Genomic DNA, 9868 nt, shown 5'->3' on the forward strand with positions numbered 1-9868 from the left:
ATTAAAGTGATTTAGAACCATGCTGGTGCCCCTGTTACACCCTTAAAGAGGCATATTCGACAGAAGGTGGAGTGCATGCCAGTACCCATTGTATTGATTGGACTTGGCATAGGAGATGACATTCCATGACAGGGGGAGCTTCACATCCTTGTTTCCTCTGCAACTACTGTAAATGTCATGGTCATCGTCTAAAATAGCAGTTCCAGGCAAAGAGGTGCTTGAAATGATCTAAATCCTTGAAAATTTATTGCGCTGTGTGTGGCGCAATTGAAGCTTTTTTTTTTGTTTGTTCGAACAGGTGTCATAAACAGTTGTCACTTCTGAATGCAGATTCCACCTTGACAGTTAAGTTGAATTAACCTTAAAGAATGTATACAACCATATCCTTGCCTTTCCTTGTGTAGCCATCTTCCCTTAGCACTGGTCTGGTGGGTATAATGGCTGAAAGTGCAAAACTGACAATTCTGTGGATTCTTGACATCCAGCTCATGCATCAGGCTCTTGGCCGACGGGGTTTAACGTCCCAAAGCTGTAGTGGAGGTCTCCAGAAATTGTAACTATTTGGGGTTGTTTAAATGTGCATTGACATCGAACAGTACTTGGCTGCCGCAGCTGGGATTGAACCTGCGCCCTTGGGATCGGCAGTCGAGCACCCTTACCACTGAGCCGGCGGGGCAACGACTAATGTTTGAGTAAAGGACAAACCAGATGGTAAGTAGCTAGGCAAGGTACAAATTTCCAACTGTAATTATATTTGCACAGTCTGCGTTGTAATGAAATGCTTTTAAGTAGCCTTCCGCTTGCAAGAGGTACCGTCTTTGCCGAAAGCAACCAAGCTGCCTCGCCAACAGGCGGAGCAGGCACGGGGCTGAGTGGCGGCGCTACAGCCGCTGGCTGCTGCTCTTCAGCAGCGAGCGTGAGCGTGCTGCCTTGCTCTCCTTTCCGAGATGATAAAAAGGAAACGAGTTACCGTGTGCGGCGTCTGATCTGGCTTCAGAGCATTGTGTTACTGAGGAAGGGCACTCAGCACAGCATAACTTGCCCAACGCTCCGTTTTTTACAAGAATACTTTGCGCATTTAATATTAGTCTGCAGCAGTTGCAACGATAAGGCATTTACTTGCTTTACTGTTGGTTTGGAATATCAGGATAGTAAGGCATGGAACGAATCTCCAGAATTTGATACACTGTTGCCTGGGGTTTCCAGTCTTCTTTTTGGACCAATCATGTCATCCGGTGGGTGGGGTAATGTTCCGCAGAAGTCTGCAGTCGCTCTCTCAAAACCTTCGCACTCACAAAGGCCTTTCAACGCGAAGATTGCTTTGAAGTAGCCTCGAAAAATGCGTTCAAGAGAATTTGATACTCTGTTGTCTGAGGTTTCCAGTCTTCTTTTTGGACCATGATTACGTTTGTTTTTGTGCTTCGTTAAGCTGGAGGGGAGAAAAAATGAAGCAAGATCTCCAAGAGTTTTGTGCCCTTGTTGCTGTATACTGTACATAGTGGCATTTGATAACATACAAAAGTGCATAATACATTTCGTATTGGCAATCTTCTTGAATTGACCTGCATCAGTCATTTTCACAATACGTGAAGCAATGTCACTCTCACATCTCGAATACCACTCATGCAATTTCACTATAGTATGTGGAGCAGTTCCTTTAGGGAAACATGTTCCGAACCTAATAGCAATATGATCTCGAAATGAGCAGAAAATCGAACACGTGGCATTAGGACTACGAATTATTTTTGTTCTGCTCGCTATCACTGAGCAACTTGGTTGATAGTGCAATGCCCGTTTGCAGAATGGTACCTTCAGTAACTCATTAAATGATCCACTGGATGCAACCTTCAACTGCCACGAATGATCACGTTCGGAAGCTGAGACTGCCCATCCTTGCTGAAGTCCTTGGCCGCAACATGGTGAGAGTTCAGCGGGAGGCTGAATGCAACTGAAAAGCCTGCACCCTTCATAACAGAGAGGCATCCTTGGGGGATCACACATTAAGGAGCATTTACATCGCACATTTGCTACATTGCCAAATATTTTTGCGGAAGTTCAAATCCTTACTCCAATTTGTGCCGTTCACGGCATACAATCATCAAAACATTACTGACATGTAGTTAGCAAGCGGCCGCAAATGCGGCATTGGCAGATTTGCGTCTTTACATAACTAGCAACTTCCACACTTGAAAGAGCCAGAAATATTTCCCAATTTTTCTCTGTCCAGCTCAATGAGGTGTCACAAAAACCAAACAGATTTTTTGATAACCTTTCCCAATCTTACTTGCAAACACTCCAAACTAGAGAACAGTGTATTTTCTAACTCCTTGCAATTACATATGCTGCATACTGGTATTAAATGTGCAAGATGTTCTAACAAAGAGCGCATGCTTAACTGCGCCTGTGAAATACAGTAGAATCTCGATGATACTATTACGGCTGGTACGAATTTCGGGACGATACGAATTTTAAAACTGCTTTGAACAGACTACATTGTATAGAATACGTTAAGATTTGGGGTGATACGAAGAGTTTCTGAACCCGCCGCGGTTGATACGAACGTGCAAACCAGTCGCGCATGCGAGCAGGCCGGCGCGGCTGGCCTCAAGAGGGTAACATAACCCACGCGGCCGCCGCTAACTCCTCCCCGCCCCCCCCCCCCCCCCCGCCGCGAATGATACCAACGAACGTTGTACAAACACACAAAGCCACTGAGCAGCTCAGCGCAAGAGCTCACAGGGGGAGAGGGTACCCACCGCGGCCGCTGCCTCTCCAACCCCCCTCACCCCACCAGCCACCCTACCCCCACCTCCCTTTCGTAGCAAACCGACGAGCACGCGCCCAGTCGTGTACGTCATTCACTCGCTGGCAGCTCATTCATCATCATCATCATCAGCCTGATTATACCCACTGCAGGGCGAAGGCCTCTCCCATATTTCTCCACTTAACCCGGTTCTGTGCTAGCTGCATCCACTTGACCCCTGCGAACTTCTTAATCTCATCCGCCCACCTAACTTTCCGCCGGCCCCTGCTACGCTTTCCTTCCCTTGGAATCCAGTTTGTTACCCTCAGCGACCATCGGTTATCCTTTCTTCGCACTACATGTTCTGCCCATGTCCATTTCTTCTTCTTAATTTCCACTAGAATGTCGGTAACTTGAGTTATTTCTCTGACCCAATCTGCACGCTTCCTATCTCTTAATGTTACCCCTACCATTGCAGCTCATTGGTCTATCGAAAAGTTGTCTCGCCGGCTGTTCCCACGAGGCCTGTGACGCTGGCTGCCGCTGCAGTAGTTCTCCGGTTCTCCGTTTGCCGCTTCTTTCTGTCGTTCGCTGTGACGTGAAGTGCCCAAACGTTAGAAAGACGCAAGCGTTCACTGCTGCCGAAATGTCGCGGAAGCGTAAAGCCCTTTCTTTTAAGGAAAAGCTTGAAGTGCTGAAGAGGGTTGATGAAAACCCTAAGAAGAAGCGTGTCGACTTAGCAAAAGAGCTAGGGTTGGCACCGTCGACGCTCTGAACCATTGTTGGGCAGCGAGATGTCATCTTGAAGAATGTGCAGCACTTCGATGCGAACGTGAAGCAGGCTAAAACAGCGACCCATGTCAAGCTGGAAAAGGTTCTTCTGACTTGGTTCCGCGAAGTGACAGCGGCCGGCGTCAATGTGGACGGCAAGGTGCAACGTGAAAAAGCCGATACCGTCGTGCTTTCGCTTGGAATTGAAAATTTCCAAGTGTCTGGGAGATGGCTGCACCGGTTTAAGGGGCGGCACGGACTTGTCTACCGAGTCGTCTCAGGTGAAGGCAAGAAAGTGGACCAGTCAGCTATAGATGAGTGGCTGAACACGCTGCCGGCGCTGATTTCGGAGTACGCGCCACGCGACATATTTAATGCCGACGAGGCGGGCCTCTTTTTCAACCTTCAACCGGAAAGAAGTTTGTGCGTGAAAGGCCAGGCATGCCAGGTCGGCCAGAAAAGCAAGGAGAGAGTAACAGTACTATTTTGCTGCAACTCGGTTGGATCTGAGAAACACCAGCTTACCGTCATCGGTAAGTCGAAGAAACCGAGGTGTTTCCGATTGGCGGAGCGTTTGCCTGTCTTTTACAAAGGTAACCGAAAGGCGTGGATGACTGGAGATTTTTTCCGCGAGTTCTTGACAAGCCTTGATCGAAAAATGGCGTCAAGAAACCGGAAAATTTTGCTTTTCGTGGACCAGTGCTCTGCCCACCCAAAGGAAATGACATTCAATAACGTGAAAGTCAGGTTCCTGCCAGCTAACACTACCAGCCATCTTCAGCCACTGGACGCTGGGATAATTAGAAATGTGAAGCATCATTTTAAAGGACTTCTAGTGAGGTGTCTGCTGGCGAAAATTGACCGTAAAGAAGCAAACTTGCGGATCAGTCTCTTAGATGCTTTGCACTTTCTAGCCATGTCGTGGGATAGTGTAACTTCAGACACAATCTCGAACTGTTTTAGAAAAAGCGGATTTGCCATTGGACTTGCTGCGGCTTCGGTAGGAGATTGTCAAGAGCCAGATGAAGACCTCACGATTGATGGCTGGGACAATCTGGAAACTGAAACTTCGGCCTGGGACTTCGTTACCGCGGACGACAACGTCGCAACCTGTGGGCTGAGTTCTATTGAAGACGTGGTCAACGAAGCGAATGATTGCGAAAATGAGCCTGACAGCGATGGTGACGTTGACGATGAGTGTGATCAGCCGCCGTCAACGGCAGATACTCTTCACGCTTTGGACGTTCTGCGCCGCACCGTAAGTGCCGGCAGCGTGAGCGACGAAACCGCGGCACGGTTTTATGCCTTTCAGGCGGAGCTTGTCCGCGACATTAACAGCAAAAAAGTGCAGACAAGCATTACGGACTTCTTTGGCCGCAAGTAGTTCGCCATAATAAAGTTTGGTTCATTTTCGATTCATTCCCATTTGGAAGTTGACTTGTTTTGGATCATACAAATTCGGGATGATACGAATATTTTGCGTGCTCCCTTGGAATTCGTATCATCGAGATTCTACTGTATTGAACGTTGAGTAGGTTTTGCTGTGCGCAGTGCCCTCCCTCAGTAGCACAGCCCTCCGAAGGCACGAAATTGGAGCCATACATGCTACCTGCTTACATTTTATTAGCCCAGGAAAGTTAGCGAGGGAGCAGCCTAACATCATCCACTTTACGCTCACCGCTAAATAGCAGCAGCCAGCAACCACCACGCTGCTGCTCAGTCCTGCGCCTACTCAGCGGGGCTGCTCGGTTGCCTTTGGCAAAGACGGTACTTCTTGAGCTACATTCTGATCATGAGTCCAGGCTCAGACCAGGATCTGTGTTTTCATAATGAGGGTGCACCTTTTTTCATCATTTACTCACAGCGGAAGGGATGCAACATTTATTATTATCGTGACAAAGAACACTTGTAGGCGCAGTAGCCTGGCAACATCTCTCGGTGACCAGAAGGGAGAAGTTTCTAATATCTTCCTGCGTGTGCTCCCTTGTGCATTTTGTGCATTCTGAACACGAATGTTGCCACTGATATAAAACTTAATGAGGATAGGGGCCTAGTCAAGCCCTTTCAGATTTATGCCTGCTGACAATCTGTGATATGAAGCTTTGTGTTTGGTAACAAAGTAAAAATCAAACGTGGTGCTTCACTTACATAAAAATCGATCATCCAAACTAAAGTAGAAAAATTGAAGTTTCCTGTCTTCCCCCTGATCAGTGGGCCCTTTGGCATCCAGAGTGGGAATGTGCCCTATGTAAACAGAAGTTTTAAATGCATTTTTTATGATTTCACAGTGCAAGCACGTTCTCGTCTCTTCATGAAGAAACGTATAGCTCACCCTAAAGCAGTCTGCAATGTTACGAAACCTCATTTTGAAGGCGCTGTATCTTTAAGACACCGCGATACGAGTGCATGGGAGTGTTGCTAGGTTGCATCGATGCGTGCACCCCTGCTTACGGTGAGGACTACTGCGTCGTCTGCTACTGGAGGAGAACTGCTCGCTTAGCGCTTGCCACGGGTTCGTAAATTGAGACAAATAAGAAAAAAAAAGTATCACAGTGCATTTTTTTTAAGAGAATTCTTAACCTTTGTTGAAACAAAAATTTCAAGCATATGCTAATCCTTTTTCGGTGCAAACAGAAAGCTGAAAAAAGATGGCCATAATCCGCTCAGTGGGCTGTAGAGTTTATTAGTGCAAAAGCGCTATAACGGATGCAACTTCCCTAAGCCAAACCTTGCCTTTAGATGGTGGAGCAATTAACACTGGTGAAAGAGGACTGTAATGTCGTCACTTGGCATGCTAATTTTTATTTATTTTTTTTTATTGTGTGCCTCCATTTTAATCATGTTAAAATCAGTCCATTTTCTTCTCAGATGGTTTCCGCCTTTGGAGAAGCTATCTAGCTGAAACACATGGGGCAACAAATATGCATGCCTTGTTAGTATTTTGATAAAATTTCAGACACAGATTTCTCGGTGGAAGCAACTGTATCTGATTGATTAAAAATGGAACATATGCAAGCTATGTTGGAAGAACATATCTGAAAGAGTAAATATATGTAAGCTGTTGCCTGTTTGTTGAAGTTTAACAAGCTTGCTTCTAAAGGGGCACAAAACTCGAACAAGCAAACATGAAAGTATTTCTTTTTTAGGAACATATTTTCATTTTGTGATTAACGACAATGTGAACAGAGAACAATACTTCGCTTTTAAATTTGATATGAATGATAGGCATTCACGATTAGAAAATAATTGTGACAAGATATGTACACAGGTGCAGAGAAATCAGACAGGCAAAAGGTTTCACAGAACTCCAAACTTCAATAGTTTACATAAGGTTGACTCCTGAACAAAAAGTCTTGCTTCCGTGACCACTCAGTTTGGTATTTGGAATCTGTCGAAGATGAATGCATAGCCTTACTCTCGCATACGAAGCAATTAACCGTTTGCTTCTTCATTCTTTGTGAGCTGTGCATGTCTTCATGCAGGGTTTGTCAGTTTCTTTGAGATAGGCCATGAAAGAACAAAGCAGCGACTTCTTGGTCAAAAATTTGTCGGTGTACCATTCAGGGGTGGAAGCAGGTTTGGGGATTTTGGAGCAGTTCAGGGAACAGTAATAATGTCATTTTGGAGCAGCTTTGGAGCAATGAAACTAGAGTTTTCGAGTATTTGAATTTTGTTTTGAAGCACATTTCTAAGGTCAAACGCCTTTGATAATTGCTGTTTTTTCTTCTGACAAACAAAATTCCCAATCTGATTCCTTTTTATGCAAATTAGATGCTTTTCCAACTTTGCAGTCATCTTTGACAAGACAAATGGCCAAAGCATGTAAAGATGTATGATATAACACAGGCTGACCTGAGCAACAACTTGGAACAGACTAGCAGCCTGACCTAAACTGCTTGCCTATTTTAACTTGATAGATTTAAATGTCAAGAAATCCGTCATGTCTACCACTTTGATGCCCTCAAGCAGCGCCACTAATCGAGTTCAAATATTTCTGCTCTCTATCTAGTGCATACCATTTTTGATCCTATGCCTGTACTGATAAATTCCTGAGCACTAGTCAGTAGGGCATTCAGGAAAGATAGATGGCACTGAAGGGTAACCTTTTCAACCGTCAGCTTCCTCACTTCACTGCCTCCTGTCAATAGTTAATAATTTCTTGCTTGAGCAATGCTAGAGCTCATTTTTAGCATCTTTGCGATAGGCCCTGTATGGCTTTCCAACACCCATGGGTAGCTCCCTAATGATTGACACCTTTGGCATACCAACCCATTACACTTCAAGTGTGATTTTGTGATTTTGTCTGCCATATGCCTGACATGCTTGTCACTGACAGAGAGGCTCAGTGGTGAAGTACCTGCTTGTTTTCACCGCGAAAGCATTAAATAACTGATGCAGTTTTTGCAGTCGGGCACGTTTCCTGACGGCTCACAGCAATTTGTGCTATCTGCTTCACTTGCTGCTCTTGCTTCTCTCTCCACCGGCGATTCAAAAGGCTGGAAGGAGGTGCTATATACTACATGCACAGTGCATCTTTTTAGAAATTAGTTCCCTCCAATCATTGTGGCCCATACTAAATTTACTTGCAAAAAAAGTTTATTATGCTCCATGCTTCCTTCCTTTACAAAAATTTTATTTCTATTAAGCCCAGTGCAAGATGCATTGTATCTTTGCCCCCAGTGCGGTGAAATGTTCCTGTGTTCTGCTAAATTTGATGGCAGAACATGGAGGCAGAGAGTTTGGAGCAGTTTTGGAGCAATATTGCATTTTGCAGCAGGATAGAGCAGGGAAAGCAGTCTGAAGCAGACTGTAGCAACCGCTGCTCATGGGTAATGCACAGGTAGGACAGGAGAGGCGAAGCATCACATTTGATGAAGACATTTTCAGTGCTAGTGAACAGTGATAATAATAATTGGTTCACAGGAAGGGAAAGGCACAGTATCTGTCACACTTGCTCTGTGGACACCTGAACCGCCCCGTAAGGGAAGGGACAAAGGTAGGAGTGAAAGCGGAAAGAGAGAAAGGGGAGACGGTAGTGGAAGGCTACGGAGAATTTCGACCACCTGGGGATCTTTAACGTGCACTGACATCGCACAGCACACGAACGCCACTTAGTTTCGCCTCCATCGAAACGCAGCCGCCGTGGTCAGGCTCCAACCTGGGAACTCCGGCACAGTGGTCGGGCGTCTTACCTGTCGCTGCCAGACAGGAGCAAAAGAAGACAAACAACAACAAAAAGCCAGCTGCAAATAAACCAGTCAACATTTGACGCTCAATAAGCAATAAATGAACAGCATGGTCGGGAGGTGATCTGGATTAGAAGGTGGTTTTCCACTCTATGCAGGGCAAGGAGACTGCAAAAAAAAAAAAAGGAAAGCAAGAGCAGGGAGGTGGGGCGGGAGGGGGTATCATCACAGTCCTCATCATTTGCCTTACTCACACATGCCAACAAGGTTCCCCACTTTAAAAGATTTGACCTGTGCTGTTCTGTTGTGTAGAGTAAGCATTTTAAACCTCAGTATATACCTGTGATCTCCTATGCCAATGCAATGAAATGGAAATCTATTTTTGGAGCAACCATTGTAACACTGTTCAAAAAGTTTGGTACTACAGCCACTAGAGTCACTTGATCCTTCATCTTTGCTAAACCAAATGGTGAATACAAAGCAGCGTAAGATGAGGTACTACACTCAGGGGTCACTAATACATATAAGCTTTGAACAAAGGAATAAAAAGAACCTTAGCTCGGTTGCTTCAACGGCTATCGCAAGAGACTGTGCATGTCTCCAGGTTAATATTATCACCAGCATCCTTCGCACCATTAAAATACAAAAAGTACATGTCAGATGAATGCAGTATCTACACGGTGCTTTCACAACTGCCGAAATCTACAAATACACGTGGGGTATTTTGCGACACTGCAAACATTAAAAGACTGTGTTAAACTGTGCGCAGCGAGAGAATACCAAGCATATATGAATTGCTGACTTGTTTTATGTTAATGCTCTTAAGCTTGAAATTCTCTCGTAGTTCCCAAACCTAAGTTGCAGCTCTCATCTCGAAACTTTTTGCGGCATCACTTATCATGAAAAACGAATTCTCTACCTATACTGAATAAACCAAAGCTGAAAGTGCAATGCAAAAAAGAAGATGCATAGACATGCCTTAAGGAATACTGACTGTTGGATTGCTCATATTTTGCACTACCTATGCCTTCAGGCCACCTTAACCAAACTCTTCATCATATCCAAGTTTGTAGCTGACTTGAGGCTCCAGGATTAGCTGTGGAAAATAAAGGAAGGAGCAGAGGAAAATAATAATAATGATAGTAGCAAAATTATTGTTTATTGCACA

The sequence above is a fragment of the Amblyomma maculatum genome, chromosome 1, assembly GCF_055883805.1.
Source record: "Amblyomma maculatum isolate TAMU_Amacu chromosome 1, ASM5588380v1, whole genome shotgun sequence".
In the NCBI taxonomy this organism is placed as follows: domain Eukaryota; kingdom Metazoa; phylum Arthropoda; class Arachnida; order Ixodida; family Ixodidae; genus Amblyomma; species Amblyomma maculatum.